Source organism: Dendrobates tinctorius, unplaced genomic scaffold (assembly GCF_039654945.1).
Source record: "Dendrobates tinctorius isolate UK_male_01 unplaced genomic scaffold, ASM3965494v1 ptg000157l, whole genome shotgun sequence".
NCBI classification, from domain to species: Eukaryota; Metazoa; Chordata; class Amphibia; order Anura; family Dendrobatidae; genus Dendrobates; species Dendrobates tinctorius.
Genome location: NW_027361824.1, coordinates 13,468,967 through 13,487,770, shown reverse-complemented (window position 1 = coordinate 13,487,770; position 18,804 = coordinate 13,468,967). Strand labels below are relative to the sequence as shown.

Sequence of the window (18,804 nt, the reverse complement as noted above, 5' to 3'; positions counted from 1 at the left end):
CACCTTGTACACCTCCGGCTCCTCTCCGTACACCTCGTATACATCCGACTCCGCTCCGTACACCTCGTACATGTGCGGCACCGCTCCGTACACCTCGTACACGCGGCTCCATTCCGTACACCTCATACACACGCAGCTCTGCTCCGTACACCTTGTACACATCCGGCTCCGCTCCGTACACCTCGTATACACACGGCTCCGCTCCGTACACCTCGTACACACACAGCTCTGCTACATCTACCCTGTAAACCCCTCCTGACCCCACACATACTTCTCTCATCCAGCACCATGACAACCAGCACAGCAGAGTCCTGCAGACACCAAGAGGCAGGGCTGTGCGCACAGGACCTGTGATGAGGTCACAGGAGGGGCGGAGTCAGGGGTCTGGACAGACTCCTGATCATGTGACCCCTGACTCCTCCCCTCCTGTGACCTCATCACAGGTCCTGTGTACAGATAAGAGAGCAGGCAAGCGACGCTGTGAGTGGCTGCGGGGGGGGAGGTCTCATGCTAGGGCGTTGGGGGGGGCGTGGCGGCTTATCTCCCTGCAGTGAGGGATAGAAAAATCCCAGGAGGTTTGGAAACTATAACCGCCGTGCCCGCAGAGAGGGTCGGCGGCAGGAACAACAGCCAGGCCAGTGGCCGCATCAGCTGGCAAGCGGCCAGGTGAGCGGGCGCTGCCGCCCGCGGCCCACATGACAGCGGCCCAGCGGGAAAATGCCCGGTTGGGCATATTACCAATCCGGGCCTGTTCAAGAGGCACAATAAGGAGGCACTTGAAGAAAAATGGTCTGCATGGTCGAGTCGCCAGAAGAAAGCCAAATACCCTGATCAAAAGTTTACATACCCCATTTCTTAATACTGTGTATTGCCCCCTCTAACATCAATGACAGCTTGCAGTCTTTTGTGGTAGTTGTCGATGAGGTTCTTTATTTTCTCAGATGGTAAAGCTGCCCACTCTTCTTGGCACAAAGCCTCCAGTTCCTGTAAGTTCCTGGTTTGTCTAGCATGAACTGCACGCGCTTGAGATCTTCCCAGAATGGGTCAATGAGTCAGGAGACTGAGATGGCCACTCCAGAATCTTCACTTTGTTCTGCTGTAGCCAATGACAGGTCAACTTGGCCTTGTGTTTTGGATTGTTGTCATGTTGGAACGTCCAAGTACGTCCCATGCGCAGCTTCCGGGCTGATGATTGCAAATTTGCCTCCAGTATTTGCAGATAACGTGCTGCATTCAACTTTGACCAAGTTTCCTGTGCCTTTGTAGCTCACACATCCCCAAAACATCAGTGATCCACCTCCGTACTTTACAGTAAGAATGGTGTTCCTTTCATCATAGGCCTTGTTGACTTCTCTCCAAATGCAATGTTTATGGTTGTGGCCAAAAAGTTCAATTTTGGTCTCATCACTCCAAATTACCTTGATCCAAAAGTTTTGAGGCTTGTCTCTGTGCTGTTTTGCGTATTGTAGAAGAGATACTTTGTGGCATTTGCGCAGTAATGGCTTTCTTCTGGTGACTCGACCATGCAGCCCATTTTTCTTCAAGTGCCTCCTCTTATTGTGCATCTTGAAACAGCCACACCGTTAGTTTTCAGAGAGTCCAGTATTTCCGATGATGTTATTTGTGGGTTTTCCTTTGCATCCTGAACAATTTTCGTGGCATTTGTCACAGGTGAGGATGTTATCTTCAGTAGCCACTGAAACCCATTTGTGTCAACTTCTGTCCATGTAATCAGGCCAAAATTACTAGGGTATGTAAACTTTTGATCAGGGTCATTTGGATGTTTTGGGTTGTCATTATGATTTAAAAAGAGAATACACAGTAGTTTGACAATAAATGGCTTCACCCAACCACTAACCATGAGTGGAGAAAAAGTTTTGGTGTTCATAGAATCATAGAATCGTAGAGTTGGAAGGGACCTCCTGGGCCATCTGGTCCAACCCCCTGCTCAAAGCAGGATTCGCTAAATCATCCCAGTCAGATGTCTGTCCAGCCTCTGTTTGAAGACATCCATTGAAGGAGAACTCACCACTTCTCGTGGCAGCTTGTTCCACTCATTGATCACTCTAACTGTCAAAAAGTTTTTTCTAATATCTAATCTGTGTCTCCTCCCATTCAGTTTCATCCCATTGCTTCTAGTCTTTCCTTGTGCAAATGAGAATAAAGATGATCCTTCTACAATGTGACAGCCCTTGAGATATTTGTAGACAGCTATTAAGTCTCCTCTCAGTCTTCTCTTTTGCAAACTAAACAATCCCAAATCCTGCAACCTTTCCTCATAAGACAGGGTTTGCAGACCGGTCACCATTCTGGTTGCTCTTTTCTGAACTTGCTCCAGTTTGTTGATGTCTTTTTTAATATGTGGTGCCCAAAACTGGACACAATATTCCAGATGAGGTCTGACCAAAGAGGAGTAGAGGGAAATAATGACTTCACGTGATCTAGACTGTATGCTTCTGTTAATACATCCTAGAATTGCATTTGCTTTTTTTGCTGCTGCATCACACTGTTGACTCATATTCAGTTTGTGATCTATTAGTATACCCAAGTCTTTTTCACATGTGCTGTTGCTTAGGCCTATTCCTCCCATTCTGTATATGCTTTTTTCATTTTTATTGCCCAGATGTAGTACTTTGCATTTTTCCCTGGTAAAAACCATTCTGTTAGTTGCTGCCCACTGCTCGTATTAATCCGATGTGACACTGCTGAGATATTGAGCTTTGAAGCTACAAGAAAATTAGCCTGGAAGTGCAGTAGGGGGCGTGTCTTATCCACAGGCGTATAGACACGCCCCCAATGATTTTGCATGTAGCTTCAAAGCTCAATTTCTCAGCGCTCGCACATCGGATTACTACAAGACAAGTATTATTTTTATTGTTGTACTAGGAGCTATACAGCCATACCACTAGTTTCACCAGATAAATCATCGTGATAAGACCCCTTTAAGCCATATTGTTTTCCAGCAGAATGAGTTTACCATATATTGTGTTGGAAGTTAGTGAACTTCTGAGGTTTGTTCCCAGTTTTCATAGGAGTCGTTTTGAGACGTGTCAGCCATTGTTTTCAAAGTAATTGCTGTACTTTTCTTCATTGTGACTATTGCTGTTTACAGAAAATCCTCACCTAAAACTCCATCCTAAAAAAAAGGGTTCAGCATCTGATTGTGTTTCCTTTTTGATCTGACAAACAAGGAAAAGTGGTTTCTGTGTGAAGAGTTTATTGGCTCGCGTGCTTCCTTTGTCTGGGCGCCTGATAGCATTTCTGATGAATGCTCTGTGTTTGAGTTTGTGTCTCCGCTACCCTAATTGCACTATTCCTGTATATTGCACGGGTTTAATGCAAGGTTAAGCCATTTACCAATAGATGAGATTGCATTGCAAACATGAACCCATGTAGGGGAGCAGATCCGCAGCTCTCAGTGCTGGTGGGCGGCCGGGCTTTAGTGGATTTGTCCTTTCATGCACACAGACAGCTGATACTAGATATATGATACTAGACATGTCCCAACTTGGTATTATACTTCTTAATGTGCCCGTACACTTTTATTAGCTGTCAAACGCAGACAAATTCACTTTCTCCCAATCCCTAACTATGCACATGAAAATTCAGTAAGGCCCCCTCCAAAGGTCCGTACTGGAGACACTTACACATGCCCACCTATTATAATCTATGAGGCTGTGCCCATGTCCGTGTGCCCAGCATGTGGACATGTACAATTTTTTTTCAGGGAGCACGGATGTCAATACGTCCCGCACATGTGTACACTAGGGTGACCGGATCTCATATGGGGGGGAAAAAATGTCAGAATCTTGTTCGTCTGGACCCCACAAAACGATTCCCCTTTCCAGATATTGAGAGAGCCAAAATTTGAGCTCGATCAAACGACGTTAACCCGTGCCGCTCGTCGCTCAAAGTTTGAAAAATTCCAAATTGAGGTATTTTAAGATTTAGGTATTTTGCATAGTCTGTTAGACTATAAAGAATGTGACAACAACATTGCAGAAATAGCCCTGACCAAATTCTCGAACCATTTGTGGTAGTTGAATGCAGAGTTGGTGGGATTATCGTTTTTTGATCCCACCATTACAATGAAAAGTTGTTAATGGCTAATAAATTGCTCAGTAGCACAGATGAACCATCAGCGCACGCTAACCTACATGAGTTGATAATTTTACATAGTTATCTAATCTATTCTAGAGCTTTTGTTAAAGTAGTTTTTGAAACGTCAGAATATAATGCTCGGCATTTGCTTACAACTTGCAGGACATATTGCTTTTGTTCTTCATCTTTTGTCAGAAGGTCGTTAAAGTCGGTTACTTCCTACCTCTTTTAATTTTTCTTTCCTAACTTTTGGATTTACAACCCTAGCGTGCTCTGATGGTTCATCTGTGCTACTGAGCAATTTATTAGCCATTAACAACTTTTCATTGTCTGTAATGGTGGGATCAAAAAACGATAATCCCACCAACTCTGCATTCAAATACCACAAATGGTTCGAAAATTTGGTCAGGGCTATTTCTGCAATGTTGTTGTCACATTCTTTATAGTCTAACAGACTATGCAAAATACCTAAATCTTAAAATACCTCAATTTGGATTTTTTCAAACTTTGAGCGACGAGCGGCACAGGTTAACGTCGTTTGATCGAGCTCAAATTTTGGCTATCTCAATATCTGGAAAGGGGAATCGTTTTGTGGGATCCAGACGGACATAATTCCGACATCGATTTTTTGCGGTCACCCTAGTGTACACGGATGACATGAAGTGTGAAATCCATGCCCAACATCAGTGTGACATGCGCCGGAATAGAATGCAGTATAGAAATGACAGATGCTAGATGTGCAAAGACAGAAATAGATATGATTTAGATAGAAAGATGTCCGTGAGATATAGAATTAGTGCCGTGCATGTAGTTTTCTGTATTTACCTAATAAATAAAATGATGATAACCAGCAAAGGTAAAGCAGACAGCTGAGATTATCAGGCTGGGAAGGTCTCTGGTTATTGGTCCCTTCCCAGCCTGAAAATACTAAACTGCAGCCACCACAGAATTGGGGCATCACATTAGATGCACCGGCTTTGCTTTTGCTCTTCGTTGGGTAGTGACGTCAATGCTCATCAGAGCTGCTAGGGCTCGCTGAGCACAGCATGAGCCAGCGATGTACATGAGCATTGTCATCTTTACCCGGCGCCTGTGAATAGCAGGAACTTTACGGCTATTCACAGACACCGGAGCCGGATTCAGGGAACGGGAACTACATCGTTTACAAATTTACAAATAAATTGGTGAACGAGGGACAGTCTCTTGCTTTTATTTCTCTTGTTTTATGTTTCTCAGGTTTCCATTTGTGGCCATCGGATTCGTTGGATTACGGTGGACCTGTGGGTTTTTTTCTTCAATAAATTGGTGAATCAGGGAAAGTGGGGGGGAAACTTTATTAAAGTCAAGGTTTTTGTGTGTGGTTGTTTTGATTACTGGGTTAGTAATGGGGGTGGGTGATTGTTACCTTTTTATGCACTGCACTTCATGTTGCTAAATTGTTTTTTCTTCATGTCGCACTTTCGATATCCCGATATATAATTACTGTTAGGGGCGTTTAATCTCATCTAACTCCACTATGCACAATGTGCTGTATTTATTCAACTCTTGTACTGAAATTTTGCTGTATATGCTGTCCTAATTCCTCTTTTTAATTAATGGTTATTCATTTTATCATGTCTTGTCATTTTTGTGTTTTTTTAATCAGTTTTGTCAACTCTGATGTCTCTAATAAAATTACATTATATGGATTTATTTTGATTGCTTATATTATTGTTCAAGTAGTTTTCCTTTTCATGTTTTGTGCTGTCTGCTTGAACGGTGCTTAGTACAACACATACTTGTATATACAGGTGCTTCTCACAAAATTAGAATATCATCAAAAAGTTAATTTATTTCAGTTCTTCAACACAAAAAGTGAAACTATATTCTATAGAGTCATTACACACAGAGTGATCTATGTCACGTGTTTATTTCTGCTATTGTTGATGATTATGGCTTACAGCCAATGAAAACCCAAAAGTCATTATCTCAGGAAATTAGAATACTTTATAACACCAGGAAGAAATATGTCTTCAGGGGCGCTAGTACTCTAAAAGAGATACCCGCCGCACGACAGAACAACACCCCACACTGTTGTAAATTAAAATAACAAATATTAAAATATGTCTGCGCTGAAGTATCCACACTAATCCAAAGAACCACCTTTGTTGTGAGACTGCAGAGCACTACAACACCAAGATGAACTGTAAAAGAACCAAAAAGTTTCAGAAAAGATAATAATGAATATGTAAAATGGAGAAAAAAATGTATATGATATACATATATTATATTATGGGAATACTACAAAGAACAACAATAACGGATTTATTCACTAAAATTAAACCATACCAAATGCATCCCGAGATCATTCGTCTATCCACAAACATACGAGAAAGGCTTAACCTAAAAGAGAAAGAAATAATGGAAAGGAAAAAGAACAAATTTGGGCGAGATGCAATATTAATTCAAAGAACAGAGGGCTCATATTCTGTAGATAATCAAACAGAACCCTCCACAACGTTGGAGAATGGAACTCTCCAATTTGAGATAGTGGATGAAGTAGAAGGAAGCCCGACTCCATCCGTTAGCTTGGAAGGGGAGTTTTTTTTATCTATCCAAGTTCTGATTCAGATGATCAGACTAACAATCTCTCTATAGATCTGGGCCAAAGGAATAATGTAGAAACTGCCCAGAATGCATGGAGACCAGAATCTAGCAATACCTCCCCACCCACTACTTCAATGATAACCCAAAACAGAGTCCAACCACTGGAAGATCTAGATAATCTTCCTTCCACTAGTGGGCTAAATATTAGTAAGAACAAAAATAAAAACAACTCTGACAGATTAACTAGTAGACATCTAGCAAATACCCCCTGAAGGAATACTAATGACAGTCCCCCAAAAGGGCAGAGACAAAAAAAATCAAAAAACAAGGCCAACTTCCTTTTTTTCACTCGGCCCAAAAAAAGCATGTAGGAGGGGATGTGGGGGGGGGGGCAATTCTCCAAAAAAAGAACCGCCCACAGAAAGAAATAATTGATGATGAACAGAAGGTCTTTAAGTAATTATGAACTGAAAGAGAACAAAATTAGTTTATTAAAGAAAGGATTGAAATACGCCCCTGCCACAAAATTTGACAAATTCCTGGCTTTCATTGGCATCAAATTATTCATGAGACGTCTTGCTGTCAAAAAACATTTTATTAAAACTGAGAAACCAGCAATCATCAACTATGAATCTTCAGAGCTAACGAGCAATTTCTATCACCATACCACCTTACGTACTAAATCTAATCGTAACCCACAAAACGAATATTCGGAATCCTTTGAAGCCTTCCAGAAAAATGTCTTTAATGACATTAGGAAGGTAAACAACAAAAGGTGCACTAATTTTAGATATAATTTGAATTTTAATGAACGGAAAGCTATAAAGGAATTACAAGAGAATAAGGATTTAGTTATCCGTCCATCTGATAAGGGGGGGGGGGGTGGATAGTGGTTTTGAACTCCGGGGATTACAAGAACGAATGTCTATGCCTATTAAATGATAGACAGACATACATGAGACTAAAGACCGATCCATCGGACGATTATGGAAAAGAGATGAAGTCCCTCATCAAGAGGGGGTTTGACTTGGGGATATTAAATAAACAGGAATTTGAGTTCATTAATACCCCACAACCACGAGTACCATTTTTCTACTATCTACCGAAAATACACAAGAGTCTAACTAACCCCCCAGGGAGACCAATTATCTCTGGTATCCAATGCTTAACGGCCAACTTGTCTACATATGTTGACTACCATCTACAAGGAGTAGTCCCATTACTACCTTCGTATTTAAAAGATGGGAAACAAATTTTACACATTTTAAATAATATACAATGGCAGGAAAATGTTATCTTGGGAACATTAGACATAACCTCACTCTACACAGTGATCCAACACGAAAAGGGTCTGGAAGCAGCTACGCACTTTCTAAACAGTCTTACAACATTACCGCAGGATCAAATTTCTTTTATATCAGAATGTATGCAGTTTATTTTAACGCACAATTACTTTCAATATGAGGCGAACTATTACGCCCAGCAATAGGGAACGGCCATGGGGACCAGGTTCGCACCCAGTTATGCTAACCTCTATGTGGGGAGATGGTAGGAGCAAACCATCTACACCAATGGGGTATTGCGTGCGAACCTGGTCCTATGGCGCCGCTTCATAGATGATGTTATTTTTATATGGTCTGGTGGCCCTGAGACACTTGGAGAATTTTTAATCGATATTAATAAAAATGATTATTTTTTAAACTTTACAGGGAGCACCAGTGAGAAGACGATCAACTTTTTAGATTTAAACATTTTTATCGATAAGGGACTGGTACATACACGCACATACCATAAACCAACTGATTGTAACAATTATATTTCTCTGAATAGTTGTCACCTACCACATTGGCTGATCAATGTCCCTAAAAGCCAATTTATATGTGCCCAAAGGAATTGTTCTAGGGATCAGGAATATCAGACTAAAGTAGAGTTTTTAATTTCCAAATTTAAAAATAGGGGTTATGAGGAACAATTCCTTATTGAGGAAAGTGGCAGAATACATAAAAGACCAAGGGAAACCCTAATTAGGGATAAAAATAACGACGCCCAAGTAAATAAACCTAGGGATCAATTGAATGGCAACCAGATTGACTTTTCCATTATAACCCAATATAATGCGAATACACACATCCTCCGCAATATTGTGAGGAAATATTGGGGAATATTGAAAGAGGATAAAATAAAAGGGGAACAATTACCTGTGTACCCAAAGTTTATTTATAGGAAAGCAAAAAATTTAGGGTACCTTGTAGCGGCATCTAAAGCCAGTCAGCATAATACTAGAACAACGTGTATGAATTTCTTTAATGAACCTGGTTTTTTCCCATGCCGCAGATGTAAAGCTTGCAAAACTCTAAAAACCATGAAACAACATACTGTGTCTAATGCAAGTGTGGAATTTACCATACGTGATCATATTTCATGTAACACGACAGGGATTATTTATGCACTTAAATGCCCATGTGGTAAATTATATGTGGGGAGAACAAAGCGCCCACTGGGGGTACGGCTTAATGAACACCTAAGAAATATAAGAGGTAAATTCAATGGACATCCATTGTCAAAGCACTATGCAGATCATCATACGGGATCCATTGCCGGCACCTCAATCACCGGCTTACAAATTGTCCAGAAAGATCAGAGGAGAGGGGATTTTATTAAAAAAAGTCCCGTGCGGAGAGCCAGTGGATTTTTAATTTGGACTCCCTAATCCCAAGGGGACTTAATTCAGAGGTCGAGCTATTTGCGTTTAACTGAAAATGAGAACAGTGCCTAACGGGTTAACACTCAGAACAGAAACCACAGGTTTAAAAGATGACCATTCCTATGATGGACCATCCCTGATGAAGGAAGCCGTGTACTTCCGAAACCGGTAGGAAGGAATTATTCCGCACTACTCGCTGGATTTGACCACGTGAATTCTGACGTCACGTAGGTCCTGTGACTACCCTGCAGCCGGCGGCATAACGCTCTGAACCGCGCTGTGAAGAACGCTGGCGCACCGAGGGAGCAGTGAGTAACCAAAGAGACTGTCACCGGCCGGGACAGTTCTCTCTAACTATCTGTTGGAATTAACGTACTGCCGTTTTATTTAAAGAAATATATAGAATCGCATGTGGGAAGTGCAGCATCTCACAACTACCCAAGTAACATAGTAACATAGTAACATAGTTATTAAGGTTGAAGGGAGACTTTAGTCCATCTAGTTCAACCCATATCCTGTCCTAACTTGCCCTAACATGTTGATCCAGAGGAAGGCAAAAAAAACCCATGTGGCAAACAGTAAGCTTCACATTGGGGAAAAAAATTCCTTCCCGACTCCACATACGGCAATCAGACTAGCTCCCTGGATCAACGCAATATTAAGGAGACTAGTGTATATACCCTGTAATATTATACTTTTCAAGAAAGGCATCCAGTCCCTTCTTAAATTTTAGTAGGGAATCACTCATTACAACATCATATGACAGAGAGTTCCATAGTCTCACTGCTCGTACAGTAAAGAATCCGTGTCTGTGAGTATGCTTAAACCTTCTTTCCTCCAGACGTAGAGGATGCCCCCTTGTCCCCGTCACAGGTCTAAGAGTAAAAAGATCATTAGAAAGCTCTTGGTATTGTCCCCACATATATTTATACATTGTAATAAGATCACCCCTAAGCCTTCGATTCTCCAAACTAAATAACCCCAAGTGTAATAACCTGTCTTGGTATTGCAGACCCCCCAGTTCCCTAATAACCTTGGTCGCTCTTCTCTGCACCCGCTCCAGTTCAGCTATGTCTTTCCTATACACCGGAGACCAGAACTGTTCACAGTATTCTAAGTGTGGTCGCACTAGTGACTTATATAGAGGTAAAATTATGTTCTCCTCATGAGCATCTATGCCTCTTTTAATGCATCCCATTATTTTATTTGCCTTTGCAGCAGCTGCCTGACACTGGTCGCTAAATGTGAGTTTGTCGTCCACCCATACACCCAGGTCTTTTTCAGTGACTGTTTTGCCCAGTGTTTTACAATTAAGCACATAATTATACATCTTGTTCGTTCTACCCAAGTGCATGACCTTACATTTTTCCCCATTAAAGCTCATTCGCCATTTATCAGCCCAAGCTTCTAGTTTACATAAATCCTCCTGTAATATAAAATTGTCCTCCTCTGTATTGATTACCCTGCAGAGTAATGGAGCTCTGATCTCATTCAGCTCCTGGGATACGATCACACTCCTGTCCTCTCCAGGCAAATTAGAGTACTCTTGCTGGATACATTTGAGGTACATATACTTCTAATTGTTGTTCTTTGTAGTATTCCCATAATATAATATATATGTATATCAAATACATTTTTTTCTCCATTTTACATATTCATTATTATGTTTTCTGAAACGTTTCGGTTCTTTTACAATTCATCTTGGTATTGTGGTGCTCTGCAGTCTCACAACAAAGGTGGTTTTTTGGATGAGTGTGGATACTTCAGCGCAGTCTCACAACAAAGGTGGTTTTTTGGATGAGTGTGGATACTTCAGCGCAGACATATTTTAATATTTGTTACTTTATAATACCAGGTGTTGCTATCAATGTGTCAAGAGAGGGTTGCATTGACAATCCAACACAATGGGCAGCACTTTGAACAAATTTATAAGTGGTCATAAACTTGTAAATAACTCATGAAAAAATAAAGTTATGCTAAAACCAAGCACAACATTGTTTTTCTTGTGAAATTCTCAATACGTTTGATGTGTCACATGACCCCCTTCCTATTGAAAAAAAATAAAGTTGGATCCAAAATGGCCAACTTTAAAATGGCCGCCATGGTCACCACCCATCTTGAACAGTTTCCCCCTTCCCATACACTAATGTGCCACAAACAGGAAGTTGATATCACCAACCATTCCCATTTTATTTAGGTGTATCCATATAAATGGCCCACCCTGTAGGTCACCACCAATATGAGAAAAAAAGTATCCGCCTTTGAAATTCAGCATTCCTAATCCTTTTTCCCAGGCATTGTGGCTTTTTTCTTTCCTTTGGGGCATTTTTAGATCTCTTGTCAAAACAGGCTTAAAATATTTATGGGGACTTTACTTACGAGTCCGGTGTCTGTATTACTTTAAGGGTTCTGGTCTGTTGTCTATTGTATTAGTAGTTCTGGTCTGGGGTCCATGTTATGACCGAGCCCTAGCACTCACACAGGGTTGAACAAACTAGGGTAGATGTTAAACCAGAACACCACACATTCCTGTACAGACTGGAAAAATCCCTAACCTGACCCTGATTTTTCCTGCCTGACCACGGAGGTTGGCACCCTAAGTTTAGGCAATGGTGCCCCCACTTAAGGTCGGATGATCCTGAGTGTCCTTAAGTGCACCATCAACTCTACACAAAGTGCAACCTATAACCACGACAACAGAACGTGCTGCACTCAAAAAGTGAGACACAGGGCTAAAGACGTGTTTACACAGTCATACATGAAAGACGGAAGAAAAGGAAAGGAACCCAAAAAGACCTTCGGTATACATGGAACCCCCAGGGCCTAAATATAACAAAATGGAAAGAGTGCTGAGAAAGGGAACACGCAAACAAACCACAGGAGAAGCAATATGTAAAACCTTAGCAAGATAATCACTGACTGGGAAGCTGGGACTCCAAACATCCATCTAACCTGGAATATACACTGATGAGCAAATGGGTAACAATGTTTTGTACTTTTGACTTTCGGGCTCCATATTTCACCATCCACTACTGTTTGGAACATGAGACAGCCATCATTTTATAGACAATCATCTTGGCTATCTCATACATAAATGTGACTTGCAGTTATTTAGCATATGATTAGTTATGCACATTCTTGTTATGTCACTGCATTGTTACTGTTTTTCTTCTAAAATCTACATTTCTATCCTTCTGGGCTGCTCTCGATCACATTTAAGCGTGACTCGACCAAAATCTGATCTCCGGTCTCTTCTACACATTCCCCATGTTGGTGCATACTGGTCAACTCCCTTGCGTATGTATATAGCTTTTTATTCACCTCTACTCGCAAGTGTTCGTTTGGGTTGAGGTCTAGGGACTGTGGGGACAATCCAGCACCTCTACTTCATTGTCATTGATCCACTTGACCAATCTCAACAGTATGCTTCAGGTCCTTGTCCTGATGGATCACTATGTCGTCCTTTTCATACCCATAGTACTTGAGGGTAAGCAGTAACTCATCTTGCGGGATACTCACATATAGCTCAGCATTGAAACCACCATCGATCCTGGTCAAGTACTCAATGCTTTTGGCTGTGAAACAACCCCATATCATCAGGCTTCTTCCACCGAATTTGACATTTCCTTCAATTTCTTGATCCGGTAGCCCCCTTTTTCTCTTGTTTCTTCCAGACCCATTTGCCCCAATCAGAGCCTAGTCTATTGATTCTCGTCTCATCACTCAAAATCGCCCATTTCCAATCTTCTACTGTCCACTGTTCTGCAAACTCGAGCCGATGCTTCTTATGACAATATTTAAGGGGAGACTTCACCTTTTTTTCGGGACACTATTCCAGACTTTTGTAACGTGCATCACACGGTGCTTACATGGACGTCTGTGATCTTACTATTATGAAGCATTTGAGCCTCCTCCACTGCCGCGTTTGTCACCCCAGAACTGATAGACCTTATGAAGGCCGACTTGTTGACGCCGATATTTTGCCTGGACATCCATCTCTTGGCTTGTGAATGGATGGATGGACTTCATTTCATATTCTTCCAATTACAATGGCCATACATGATGTGGTTTGGCACTTTTCTTGACCGAGAGACCGCTATCGATGAGCTGGATGATGCTGTCTATCTATAGTGGGGAAATCTTGTTCATGGCTGCTCCTCAATTCAAACCATTGACCTTTCGCTTGGGAATCAACCTAATAACACACTGAGCTATAAGGGAATGTGAGGTGAGAACAGGTGGTAATTTGTAGTTTACAGGAAGGAAAAGATCAGGACCACCAGGAGTAAACAGTAACAATGCAGAAACATGACAAAAATCTGCATAACTAATAATATGCTAAATAGCTGCAATTCACATATAAGTCTATAAAATTGTCTATAAAATGATGGTAGTCTCTAGCGATGAGCGATTGTGCACAGATAAGGTGTTATCTGATCATGCTTGTGTCCTAATCGAGTATTTTCGGAGAGCTCGAAAAAATGCTAGAGTCGCCATGGCTGCATGTCTCACAGCTGTTCGACAGCCACAACACATGCAGAGATTGACTGTTTGTTAGGCAAGCTCTGTATGTGTTGCGGCTGTCGAACAGCCACGAGAAATGCAGCGGCGGCAACTCGAACATTGTTTTTGAGCACTCCGAAAATACTCGATTAGGCTACTTTCACACTTGCGGTTTTTTTTGCGCTGCGGGCGCAGTGCAAATGCGCATAAAAACGCATCATGCATTTTTAATGCGTTTTCTTGTTTTTTTTGTGCATGGTTTTTACAAAAAACGCATGCATTTTTAAATGCTGACGTGCGCATGACTATGCGCACGTCAGCGCTCCCATAGACTTTAATGTTTTTGGGTGAATTCCGTGCGCATTGCATGCACATGTGTGACGCCCCTGAGGGTTCAGTCGCCACAGAGGTAATGCACCTCCTCCTGAGGTGTGGTACCCCACCATCAAGGTAAGGTGGAGACACCTGACCATGCTCCAACACCTGCATCCCACACAACATAGTAGTGCAGCAAAGCACCCTTTGGTGGCTCCCTGCTTGGAACACGAAGCATGCTGGGAGGTGGGTGGAGTTAGTTGGCATCAAAAGAGCAGGAAGAGTTTAGGATTTAGTCAGTATGACAGAGTAAGAGGAGGAGTGAAGATCCCCTGAGTGGGATGGATGAAGGAAGTGCTGCAGCCGACCTCAGTGACCTGGGTCCGCTGGCACAGGAAAGGAACATTGCTAGAAAGCCTAACTCTCTCCATAAGAAAGAAGGATTAGTACGGAACGTAAGGAGAGGAGGACTAAGGATTAGGGTTAGAGCAGAACCTTTCCCAAGTTCACAGCGCAAGGCCTGGGTCCGGTCCCCGAGGTTGTATGGATACTAAAGGTCCTGCGACAGACACCGGAGGAATAGAAGTTGTCACCACTTTATTCCCACACAAGACTTGGGGGCACAACAGCAACGAAAGTGAGCCGGGACTTAGTAGCAAGGAGTCCCCGAAGCAGGCTACAGCTGTCTGCCGTACAAGTAGAGTTCTAGGAACATCTGACAGGAGGAACTCCAGTGTAACTCAGTACTGAGAGTACTTCACTATAGGCGCAAAAGGGAGACATTCAGAAAAGGCACATATGTTGGCGGAGTGTTGGAACGGAGTACTTCATCTTGCCTGGAGGTTGGCTGAGCCCCTGACCCGGAGGACATGGCATGGATGCGGGCACCTGTATGCTCAACAGACTGTGAGTAAAGCTTTGGAACTACATGCCCTGGTGTCCTCCGCTTATTCCTGCGCCAACCCACTCAGCACTGCTACATCTCGGTGCCGGACATTACACTCTCTCCCTCAACACCTATCTTCTTCATCTACTCTGCCCTGGGACTACAGCCCTGCCTGTGGGGGGCTACACCATCATTGCTGCACCACACCATCTGTCCCAGAGGATCTGTCTGCAGCGTCGGCTTAACATCTTCATTGCCGAACACCACAGGTGGCGTCACGAATCATTCACTAAACATCATCATCCACTCTATTCCCCTTTTACAATGGACGCCCAGGGCCACGGGCCGGGTCACAGCTACTGTGACATCTCCCATTGAAATCCGCCGGGCCCGACTCCGAGTACCCCGCTGCCCTGGGTGCGAGGGCGATCCACATGTGTTTTTTTGAGACAGGTCGGACACACCAAAAATGCAACAGGTTGCATTTTGTGCGCCTGGGCGCACACTACAAAAAAACGCATGTGCATACAGATGCATACAAATGCATGACAATGCGCACCCATGTTAAATATAGGGGGAAAATGCATGCGCATGTATGCGCAAAAACGCAGCGCAAAAAAACGCAAGTATGAAACCAGCCTTAGGACACAAGCATGATCGGATAACACCTTATTATCCAAGCACGCTCACTCATGACTAGCACTAGTCTCACATTTGATGCAGTAGTGGATGGTGAGATATGGAGCCTGAAAGTCAAAAGTCAATGTTACCCTTTTGCTCATCAGTGCAGCCCAGCAAAGACTGGATGTGTCAGAAGAGTATAAATAGTCCCTTCCAAGATATGATAGGACAAACCAGAGGAGGAAATGAAAACACCTGCACAGAAGCAACACAGCAAAGTACAGTAAAAGAAAGACAAGAGCATTATCAGCAATTGGACAGAGACAACACAGGCTGTGGTCCAACAGAGAGGGAAACTGACCACACAGCCAGAGATCACTGGACTGAGCCATGACAGTCCATGTTAGTTTAGGGGTCCTTTTCTGGGGTCAGTTTTAGTATTCGTTTAGAAATTCTGGTCTAGGGTTTATATTAGTTGACAGTGTCTGGTTTGGGGTCTGCATTATTTTAGTGGGTCCTAGGTCTTTATATTTTTCGGGGTTTTGTAGTCTGTATTATTTTAGAGGTTCTTGTCTTGGATCTATTATATTAGGGCTTCTGTTCTGGGGTCTGTATTATTTTAGGGAGTTTAACCTGGAGTCTGTATTAGTTTATGGTATCTGGTCTGAGGGTCTATATTATTTTATTGCTTCTGGTTTTGGGGTCTGTATTGATTTAGGGGTTTTAGACTACTGTCTTTCATTTTAGTGGTTCTGGTCTGGGATTGTAATAGTTTTGGGGTCTTTTTCCTCTTCTTTATTTTATTGGCTTTGATCTGGGGTCTGTACTATTTTTGTGACTCTGGTCTTGGATCTGAATTAAATGGGAGTCTGGTCCTAGGTCTGTAAGAGTTTAGGGGTCCTGGGGTCTGCATTATTTTAGGGGTTCTGATCTGGGGTTTGTATAATTTTAGAAATTTTCATATAGGGTATGTATTATTTTACAAGTCCTGGTCTGGGATCTGTTATGAGTTCTCTTTTGGGGGTTTGTATTACAACATATTTTAGAGGTTTAGATCTGGGGTCTGTATTATTTTAGGGGGTTCTGGTCTGGGATCTATATTAAATTTGCGTATGTTACCTTGGGTCTGTATTTAGTGCTTGGGCTGGGATTTGTATTATTTTAGTGGTCTGACTGAACATCAGTATTTATTTAAGGGATGTTTTTTTGGGGGGGTCTCTACTGGCATCTGTTCATGTTTCATAGGTTCTGTTCTGGGGTCTGTATTTTGGGTGTTTTATCCTGGGTTTGTATATAGAATAGGATTTGTATTAGTTCATTGGAACAGTTGAACATCTGCATTTATTTATTCAAGGGGGGTGTCTTTTCTGGCATCATTTTTTGTTTCAGGGGGTCTGGTCTTAGATCTGTATGTGTTTAGAGGGTTGCATTTTGGTTTTGTCATTTATGAAAGCAGCTGATAATAACACCTTATGATATAATGTATAAACGTCCATTTATACTGGGTGGTTATAGTACGTACAGTAGCAGATGGAGGGTAGCGAGTTTTAGATGGGGGGCACCAGGGAATGCAGAATATGCTATATATAAGTCCTCTAGTTAGTTACAGCATCGATACAAGAGAATGAAAATTTCTCCCTCACCTTATATACACAGAGGTAAATGTTACCCGACTGCAGGTATGAGCAAACACTTACTGCTAATGATATCTAGTGCAAATGTAATTATACACCTGACCTGACCGTCACTTAACAAGAAGCCGTTCCTGTACTAGTTCCTTACGAGTCCGTCACGGTCATTAACCTTGACTGGAAAATGATCAAACTTTATATCTTCCAATGTCATTTATTTGCTGCAGCATTTGCTAACTATAGTTTTACGTGGTCTTTAAAGACCGGTTTACGTTCTGTTCTTTCCAGCTTTTCAAGGCTAAATGAGTAGGAAATTAGCACTTAAAATGCACAGAACCTTGTAACGAGTTCTCTTAACGACTCGCTGTTCTCACCTGTACGTTTACTGTTACATTTAGAAAGATGTAAAAGTTTAAAGGGGCTGTAAAGTTTTGTACAACTGTCTCATAACTTTCTTTGTGGGTCCCGTTAGCAAAAAAACGATTATTACAGATTTATGTAATTGCCGAGAGTCATCTGATCAGCTGCAATGTAAGAGAATGTGCACAGAGGAAACATATGCAGCAGATTTTGCATCCAAATATTGCAGACCGTTTATTCTGAAAATTTTAAACAAGATTTCCCATTTTGCATTGTAAAAATCTTCTGCATTTATGCAGCATAAAGCCATGTTCCTACATAGCTTGTTTTTTTATGTTTTTTTTTTTTTTGTACAGGAAATCTGCTGCATTCATGAATACTTATGCCCACTGTGCGTTTTAAGACGCCATTGAATTATGCACTTTTTGATGCTTATTTTTCTGAAGCAAAAAAAAATAATGGCATGTACAGAATCCCAGTGTTTCTGCACTAAAACAAAAGCATAAAATATAAAAAAAAACACTGCATTAAATATGCAAAAAACATGCAAAATGTAGCAAACAAAATGCAAATAAAAACTGCCATAATAGGATCAGACAGACTGCTCTTGCGTATATGGGCGAAATAAAAAAAAGCAGGTTCAGTCTACTCTCTGCCCTCCAGACCCCTCAATCCCCTCAAAGGCCAAAATAAATCTGCCACAAATACTCCTACAGCTTTTGCAGCAAATGCATGACCCGCATTTTCTTGAGATTCAGCTCATGGACAGAAGTCCAGACATTTTCCTTTAGAATTTGCGGATAAAATTTAGAATTCATTTTTTCATCAATGATGGCAGCTGCCCTGACCCAAATGCAGCAAAACAAGCCCAAACAATGATATTACCACCACCTTGTGTCACAGAGGTATAAGGTTTTTATGCTGTACTGCAGTGTTTTTCTTTCTCCAAACATAACGATTCTCATTTAAACCAAAAAGCTCTAGTTTGGTCTCATCCATCCACAAAACACTGTTCAAAAAGCCTTTTGCCAAGTCCAGGTGATCTTAAACAAACTGCAGAAGGGCAGCAATGTTCTTTTTGGAGAGTAGTGGCTTTC

At 41.9% G+C, this 18,804-nt stretch overlaps 1 protein-coding gene across 3 annotated transcripts in view; it reads right to left on the bottom strand.

The window, feature by feature from the left end:
- The window catches only part of SLC9A3 (solute carrier family 9 member A3), a 95,155-nt gene that overhangs the window by 50,448 nt on the left and 25,903 nt on the right, over window positions 1–18,804 (bottom strand). The gene's annotated exons all lie outside the window — the stretch shown is intronic.